The sequence below is a fragment of the Cibotium barometz genome, chromosome 21 (genome assembly GCF_041138505.1).
Source record: "Cibotium barometz isolate CiBa-2024 chromosome 21, ASM4113850v1, whole genome shotgun sequence".
Taxonomy (NCBI): Eukaryota; Viridiplantae; Streptophyta; class Polypodiopsida; order Cyatheales; family Cibotiaceae; genus Cibotium; species Cibotium barometz.
In genome coordinates, this window is record NC_141066.1 from 49,496,752 (window position 1) to 49,504,996 (window position 8,245).

Here is an 8,245-nt window from a genome sequence, read left to right on the forward strand (position 1 = left end):
CAATTGAAATGGACCATCTAAAGCACCTCTTACTAACACTTTATGGTTATTTCAAAGAGTTGCCATGCTACATTGATAAAAAAGGTAGATTTTTCATCAAAGGCAAACTCACCATGCACAGGAGTCCCACTTACGACTCAATTGAAGTGAAATCTCTTGGCACCCGCATTGGTTTTTATGCCGATCCCTATGAGGCTGTCTACATACATCACAAGGACTGTAGACCAGAGCATCACACCAAGCTTCATTGAGAATCAAGTCCAGTGTGACAAGAGGGCCCACCATCACCAAAAGTGTTACACTATTGTGATCATACTAATGATAATAAACACTTTTACATAAATGATGCAGGTGCAAGTACCTGCAAGCACCAAATCCTAACTCGTAAGCTCTCCAAGAGCAAATTAATGCGATGATGTTGGGTGACCCTAAAGAAGAAAAGTATTGGGGACAAGATAATGCTCACTACTACAAGGTCAAGAATCATGAGCTTAAAGAAGTAACTCTCATTCACTCTGCTGAACAAACACCTTTGTTGCTCATGTTGCTAAGCCAAATGAATCTAATTCAACATGTGTGGTCAAACAAATAGATTATGCCATTTTTTTTTCATACCTTCCTCGGATGGCAACCCAAGATGGTTTAAGACGATGTTGGGTATTATATTTGAGATGTTTTATCCGAATCCTCCGAACCATGTGACCACACATGTTGAATCTAATTCAACATGTGTGGTCAAACAAATAGATTATGCCATTTTTTTTTCATACCTTCCTCGGATGGCAACCCAAGATGGTTTAAGACGATGTTGGGTATTATATTTGAGATGTTTTATCCGAATCCTCCGAACCATGTGAGTGAGAGACCATTGTTGAGGATGCTTGAGGAGCTTGCAAGATCATAGTGTACCAAGATATCAATTCCAATTTCTATAGGCCTATTCCTCCACCAGACATGTCTGACGAGGAAACCAAGGGTTGGTTCCCGTGCTTATCCTGCATAGACCCTAGAAACGGTCAAGCCTCAATCTTTTGTATAAATCCTAGGCAGAGCTCATAAGATGCAACACAAGTCCCAAGCAACATGACCAACCCAAGCAAAGAGCGTGAACCAAGCAATGGGAACCACTCAAGCCCTAGTTTTCTTGCCAATAGGGCCAAAAGGTGCTAGTAGCCGGTGAGCAGGATACACTAAGTGCCGGCGGAGCCCTGCCAAAATTTTTAGAAAATCCATACACTTAGAAAAAAGTTGAAAAGAGTGCCATGGCGAGAGATAAACGGACCGCGCACCGCACAGACTTACCTAAGCCCACTGGTGAGCAAGAAGAACAGCAGCAGGAAGAGCAGCAGGAGCATGCGCAACAAGAGCAAGAGGTGCAGCCACCTGTGGATTTCCCATTCTATTTGGAAGCCTATTCGGCTGATTGCTTTGTGGACACCGACTTGCACGTATGTATTTTCTAAAAGACTTGCATCATTAGCTTTTGTATCCCTTGGTGCACATGTAGATGACCAATTCACAAGAGGTGGTGGCGTATACACATTTCGAATTCATGGTATGGTTTACCATAGAGTTGGCTCATTGCTTCCGCATGGAGAAGACAATGTTCAACCTAAATTTGCACAATTATATGTATATGACACAGAACATGAGCTACTCAATCGTATGGAGTTATACACAGGACTTTCTACCAGTATGATGGAAAGATTACAAAGAATGTTGCATGAGAGCAATCCATATGCCCATGTATTACGTTCAATGAGAGATAGGCTCGAAGATTAACCATGTCTTGATCTAAAGATGAATATTGCTGAAGCTAGATCGACTTCTAGACAATATTTAGTGCCTGTTGGAAGTGAAGTAGCTGCGATAATGCCTGGCCAAGGTAATGATACAGATGTCGATCATAGGGATATCCAATTTTGCACACGTAATGGACAATTGAAAAGAATTTCTAATTTGCATCGTAGTTACATGCCTTTGTTATATGTGCTTTTATTTCCAAAGGGAGAAGATGGATGGGATGCAAAAATTCCTCTTCTTGATGGGAGAAATAGACAATTTGTGACACAACGTCAATACTATGCGTTTCGTATCCAAATTAGATTGGACACCATTGCATGTCTATTACGTGGTGGTAGATTGTTACAACAATTCATTGTTGATGCATATAGCAGTTTGGAGGAATCACGACTTATGTGGTTGCGCAATAATCAAATAAATTTAAGAGCAGAGGTCTATCAAGGATTGGCTGACATGCTTAACTCCCATGATGGTAGACAACAAGCATTTCTTGGTGGCATTGGGCGTCAAGTAGTGTTGCCCTCTTCTTTCACTGGAGGACCTAGGTTTATGCATCAACTTTACAAAGATTCTATGGTAATTGTGCGTAAGAAGGGAAAACCAGATCTTTTTATTACTTTTACGTGTAATCCTAAATGGCAAGAAATAAATGATGCATTGTTACCTGGTCAAAGTGCACAAGATCTAATAACACGAGTTTTCTATCAAAAACATAAGGACTTGATGAAACTTCTTTTAAAAAAGGCTGTGTTTGGTAAGATGATTGGGTACGTTTATGTTATTGAGTTTCAAAAAAGAGGGCTCCCACACTCACACATATTATTGATACTTGAAGGTCCACACAAGCCATCCAATATTTGTGATTACGATAAATTGATTTGTGCTGAACTTCCTGATAATGACATATTTCCTGATTTATATAAAATCATAAGCCAATCAAATATACATGGTCCTTGCGGACCATTGAATACACGAGCACCTTGCATTCTTGAGGGAAAATGTAGGCATCGATATCCTCGGACCTTCTCAAACAGTACTGTTGTTGATGATAATGGATATCCTACATACATGCGAAGGGATGATGGCAGATTTGTGCTTTTGAAGGGAAATAAATTGGATTGTCGGTGGGTTGTACCATATAATCCTTTTTTGTCTATGCGATACAATGCACATATCAACATTGAAGCTTGCTCTACGATTACTGCAATCAAGTACTTATACAAGTATGTGTTTAAAGGTTATGATAGGGCTACCATACATTTGAGTGATAATGATGGAGTCATAGATGAAATAAATAGCTACTTGGATGCAAGGTATGTATCTGCATCGGAAGCATGTTGGCAAATTTATGAGTATGATATGCATGAAGAGAAGCCTGATATTCAAAGGCTTCAGATACATTTGCCAAACCAAAATGATGTTATGTTCCGTGATGATGATGATCTACGCAACCTCATCAATCAAGAAAGACTACGTAAAATAACTCTCACTGAATGGTTCACTGTAAATCAATTACATCCTGAAGCAAATGACCTTCTTTATATTGATTTCCCATGCCATTGGGTATGGAAAAAAAATGAGAGGGTTTGGACAAAACGTCTAAGGGAAAATACTATTGGGCGTATGTATAATATTTCCCCTGCTCTGCTGGGGAGCAATACTATCTTCGAATATTGTTAATTGTCACAAAAGGATGTAAATCATTTGAGGATGTGCGCACTGTGGATGACCATGTATACCAAGACTTCAAGTCTGCTTGCTTGGCTAGGGGTCTTCTTGAGAGTGATGAGGAGTGGTTTGCATGCATGCAAGATGCAGCATTTTTGAAAACTGGATCTCAATTAAGACAATTGTTTGTTGTAATCCTTATTTTTTGTGAACCTATTTATCCTGGCCATACATGGGAGAGATTCAATTTGGAACTTTCTGAGGATTTCCGCCATAGATTACAAGGAAGGTACCATGATGTAAATGTATGCCAAATCTTAGCAAAAAACCATGTGCTATTACATATTGAGAGCCTTCTTCATCATTATGGTAGACAGTTGTCTGATTTTCAAGGGATGCCGATTCCTGATCGACGTGATATGCAAAGAATGCAAAATAATTTGCTACTAGAAGAGATGTTTTTTGATGCTGAGCAACAAAGAGAATGTGCTGATACTATGGAGAGGAGCCTAAATTGTCTTCAATGGAATGCATTTAATAAAATCATGGAAGCTGTGCTGACTAATAAATCAGGTGTGTTTTTCCTTGATGGACCCGGCGGTTCTGGGAAAACTTACCTATATAATGCTTTACTTTCTCGATTACGTGGAGACAATAAAATTGCTCTGGCATGTGCATCTTCAGGGATAGCTGCTTTACTTCTCACAAATGGACGGACTGCACATTCACGCTTTAAGATACCATTAGTATTGAATGAAGCTAGCACTTGCAATATCAAAGTTAACAGTCCTATTGCAGAGCTCTTAAAAGCAGCAGACTTGATTATTATATGGGATGAGGCTCCTATGACCCATCGACATGCTTTTGAAGCCTTGGATAGAACTTTGGAGGATGTAATGCATAGTACAACAATATTTGGTGGCAAAGTCATACTATTTGGTGGTGATTTTTGACAGATATTACCTGTAGTGCAAAAAGGCAGCCGTGCTGATATTGTGGATGCAACTATATGTCGATCTCGAATTTGGAACCATGTTGTTATGCTAAAGCTAGCACAGAACATGCGTATATTGCACAATGCCAGTGATCCTGTTCAGCAAGAGTTTTGTAAATGGGTGCTTGAGATTGGAAATGGCATCAACCAGGATAAAGTGCGTATACCTCAACAATTAGTTTTAGAGAATGGTTCTTTACAAAAACTAATTGAGTGGGTATATCAAAATTTACAATATGTGCAACAATACTCTAGCTTCTTTAAGGATCGTGCCATACTTGCACCACGAAACCAAGAAGTGGAAGAGATCAATGATATTGCATTGCAATATATGCCTGGCTTTTGTAAAGAGTATCTTAGTGCCGATTCTGTTGCTGTGGGTGTAAATAATGATGCATTATTGTATACATCTGAGTACTTAAACAGCTTGAACCTTGGTGGTGGCTATCCTCCTCATCGTTTGGTCCTAAAAGAAAATGCCCCAGTTATATTACTTCGAAATTTAGACCCCCGAAGAGGTATACTTAAATTGTCTCGGTATGGTAAAGGAACTATGGAGATGGCACTACCGATTTGGTTCTACAATTAGGAAATCACAACTCCAATAATTTTGGTGGATTCTTCATTTTGAAGTTTCATTTTGATGGAGATAATTATGTTATCTCTCAAAGTTTTTTTGGGTATCATATGGCAATCAATGCTCTTCGATGGATACACATTTGTGTTAATTCTCAATTTCGTATATGTGCACCACGAGGAGCACGTGGTATGAGTTTATTACTTTGTGTTTTGTCACATAATTACATCTTTCTAGATAATAATGTATTTTATGTTCTTTTGTTTGTAGGTACATATAGGATAACGAATCTACGAAACAGGATTTATGCCAATCCATATGAACATGTTTAAAATTATCTTATTCATCACACTTGCCATGATGTATTGTTTAAAAACTTATTTTTATATATTCCTTTGCAATGCACACTTTTTTCATGTGTAATGTGTTTGTCCATAACGTTTCAAGCTATGTGGACATTCCTTATGGACATTAAGATTTCACAAGAGAAGATGATTTTGTGGAAAAATGTTGTTTGTTATGAAAATAATAAGATTATAATGACTATGTATGAGAGAGAGAGAGATTTTTGAGAGAGAGAGAGAGAGAGAGAGAGAGTTTGATAAGTTCTCTTTGTAGCCTTTAACAAGTATGCAAGGTCTTTCTCGCTCTCTATCTCTCTCTATTTATTTATCTATTTTAGATTGACAATATAATATGCATGCTTTTAATTTGGTATTTGTTTAAATAGGATGGGCAAGAATAAGAGTGTGGCATTCTACACATTTTTCACTGACATTGATATGCCCGCAGATGGTAAGTCCACTCTATTTAAACGCACCTATTGTTGACTTTGAGAAGTTTCATTCTCATTTTTTTTGGCATGTGTAGAGCCACTTAATTGGAAAGCTCCGATTTCTTCAATATCCTTGGGGAATCTCTTACGAGAGTGCAGTTGGTTGGGGTAAGGTCGCTTTATAATTCTCTTTAAAATATAGAGTGATTGATATATCATGTTTAATTCTTAGTTATTTTAATTTTTTGTTGATTTAAGATATATCAAGATGATCCCAATTTTTGTTATTCGAGTATATGAGCGAAACCCCGAAGGAGATGACAAAGAACCCTTCTATGGGGGCTTCTACTTGGTAGAACAAGATTTTCCCTTTGGGAAATATGGGCCTCGAGAAATGAAAGTATCTTATGTAGGCATGGATTGCCCTGATAATTTTGTTCGAGCAAGTGGGGTTTTTGTCGATAAGTTTCATGTTGACTTCTATCAACGGATGTCATCCCCTCCTCCCATGGGTAGGATATGCACCTTAAATTATGGTCATTGATTTGTTTTTATTTCTTATATAATTTTATGTTTTTCATCTTCAAGTAGTCCAGCATATCGCTGTGATACAATTAGACGAGGTGGTGTATATATAAGGAAGCTACACTTTGAAGCTATTGGATCTACTTCTACAATGCCTGTAGGGGAAGTACATAGTACTTTTGAAGGATCTATGCACTCCCCCTCTTCACAGGACATCTCCAAGTTGACAAATGACCATGTGTAGATTGATGTTTATTTGTTCTATTGACACATTCTAGCTTTTTATCTATGCTTTTTTTTTCATTGCCAATGTTGTTTCTAGCATTGGGTTGAAACATGTAATTGAACTTTGTCCTTTTTATACATGTTTAAAACTCAAATATTATGTCAAGCGTCAAAGAGAGAGAGTTGGGCAAGGAAATGAGAGAGAGATATATACAGAGAGGGAGAGAGAAAGTGAGACAAGCTTCAAACTGAGAGAGTTGGGCAAGGATTTGAATGCCCTATTGGATGGAATGCCATCACACTTTTGTCTTTCATTATCACTCAACAGAACATGAGGCATCAATATATCAATGTGTTTGGTGTGTGTCTCTCTCTCTTCTCTCTCTATCTCTCTCACTCTCTTTAAATGGCAAGGACATATCTTTTCGACTGCATAATTTATCAAACGTTTTGCTTGCATGTAATGACAGAAGCATTGTGGTAGACGTGGTCCATAATATTTACTGTCACGAGGGTGTTGAGTAAATACTGTGGACTGCGGTAGCCGCGAAGCGGCCGTAATTATGCCGCGGAGCGGCCCGTAATAAGAGCGAGCGGGACCCGCCGAAGGCGGGTCACGCGAGCTCGTAATTAATAATGCTATACAAAAAACACCCTAAATTTTAAGCAAGAAAGAAGCCCCAACGAATTGATTGGTGATTAGAAGACTAAATTCCTATTGCCCATGAAACATCACTCTAAACATTGATACAAATCTTGTAGACTGTCATGGATCAATGCTTGAGCAATGGTTAGCAATTATTCCACAAAGCCTAACCACATTATAGTACTACTACAATTGAAAATTTGCCATATTTTATAGAAGCAAGTATAAACAAGAGGAGAGAGAGAAAGATAGATATATCGAGAGAGAGAGAGAGAGAGAGAGAGAGAGAGAGAGAGAGAGAGAGAGAGAGAGAGAGAGAGAGAGAGAGAGAGAGAGAGAGAGAGAGAGATGATTGGCAAAATAAGTAGGGAATGTGTGTGTTGGTTGATTGTGCACCTAGGTGGATACTTACTCTTAATCTAAAATTTGAAATCGATTCCATTTATCTTTCAAAAAATGAGTCATTATTGTCTATTACTTGTCTCTAGCTCTTCAACTTTTCCCAAGGAAAACCTATCCCTTTTGCCATTTTGGATTGCTTCAATTTTTGTGCAAGCGAAGTCTCAAAGCAAGGCAAGATCCATAAGGGATCATTGGACTTAGTATCAAATCATAAGCCTGCAGACTTTTTCAAGTGATACTTTTTAAGTGGTTCAAGCTTGACATCTTGATCTAGGTGATGGAGAAGCCTAGGCCAATAGACTTGCAAGAGAAGCTGGATGTGGAATGGCTGAAGCTCGTAGAATAGCAATGTACTAATTAGGCCTCTTCCTTTTGAAACTTTTCTGAAAATGGATGTAGTCCAAGATGTTTTGTTCAAGTTAGGCTTCTTTTAAAAAGCCCTTTTGTCATGTACTCTTCTTATTTGTTTTGCTAAGATGAAGCTCCCATGCGGCCCTGCTTTCAGTTATTTGATTAAATAACTGGACTCCCTCATGCTCCCATGCTTGAACTAGGGAGGCCAAGTAGAACCAAGCCATCCAATGCGTAACTTTACCTCTTTGAGGTTAAGTAATGCTAGAAAAGGCTAGG

At 38.4% G+C, this 8,245-nt stretch overlaps 1 pseudogene; it reads left to right on the top strand.

Moving 5' to 3' along the window:
- The first annotated feature begins 1,262 nt into the window (after positions 1 to 1,262).
- LOC147627308 (uncharacterized) lies at positions 1,263 to 6,361 on the top strand (annotated as a pseudogene).
- The last annotated feature ends 1,884 nt before the right edge of the window (positions 6,362 to 8,245 follow it).